This window comes from Engraulis encrasicolus, chromosome 14 (genome assembly GCF_034702125.1).
Source record: "Engraulis encrasicolus isolate BLACKSEA-1 chromosome 14, IST_EnEncr_1.0, whole genome shotgun sequence".
Taxonomy (NCBI): Eukaryota; Metazoa; Chordata; class Actinopteri; order Clupeiformes; family Engraulidae; genus Engraulis; species Engraulis encrasicolus.
Window position 1 is genome coordinate 25,679,826 of NC_085870.1, and position 1,221 is coordinate 25,681,046.

The following is a 1,221-nucleotide window of genomic DNA, read 5'->3' on the forward strand; positions in this document are numbered from 1 at the left end:
CCACCCTAGCCACACACAGATTGAGTTGCTTGAAAAAAGTTAAAGGTGGGGTTGCAGGTTAACCATTTTAAGAATATGTATTATTATGACATCACGTTGGGGGTTCCGCAGGCTCATAGGAGTCTATGTAGAACCTTAGAATCCTGGGGGAGTTCCCCCAAAGTAATGTCATACCTGCAACCCCATCTGACCGAAACGTCGCAAGTAAACCGCTGCACATGGGAAGAGTTAGTAGGTACTGACAAAAGTAAAAAATTAAACACATCGACGCTGACTAGTTAGATTTAGGGATGTTTTGCTTACTACCCCGGATGGGACATTTTTCTTTCTGTTGCCAAGAAGGCGGCATCATAGTCAATCAAAACTTTGCATTGCGTTGGGAAAAGAAAGCACACTGTATGTCCAGCTATGTAATCAGCAATTTACAAAAATGAAAAATTACACAATTCATTAACTGTTATCAAAATACATTTAAATGGCAATAATTGTGTACATCCTATGTGTTTTGAATGATTACGTATAATTTTGAAGTGTCTTTTAACAAAACAAATGCTCAAATTACTATGCGTTTCAAAATGAAATATTAGAACTTGGAGCTGTGACTTACCCGCCTTCCTTATCAGGGTCCTCGGTGGGTGGCTGGGTAGTGGTAGTTGGAGCGGTAGTTGTGGTGGTTGGGGTGGTAGTAGTGGTGGTTGGAGTGGTTGTCGAGGTGGTTGAAGTGGTGGTTGGGGTGGTAGTAGTGGTGGTTGGAGTGGTTGTCGAGGTGGTTGCAGTGGTGGTAGTAGTGGTGGTAGTTGTGGTTGTTGGAGTGGTAGTAGTGGTTGTTGGAGTGGTGGTTGTTGTGGTTGTTGGAGTGGTAGTAGTGGTGGTTGCAGTGGTTGTCGAGGTGGGTGGGGTGGTTGCAGTGGTGGTAGTTGTGGTTGTTGGAGTGGTAGTAGTGGTGATTGGAGTGGTTGTCAAGGTGGTTGAAGTGGTGGTTGGGGTGGTAGTAGTGGTGGTTGGAGTGGTTGTCGAGGTGGTTGAAGTGGTGGTTGGGGTGGTAGTAGTGGTGGTTGGAGTGGTTGTCGAGGTGGTTGGGGTGATTGCAGTGGTGGTAGTAGTGGTGGTAGTTGTGGTTGTTGGAGTGGTAGTAGTGGTGGTTGGAGTGGTAGTTGTGGTTGTTGGAGTGGTTGAGGTGGTGGTTGGAGTGGTTGTCGAGGTGGTTGTTGGATTGGTAGA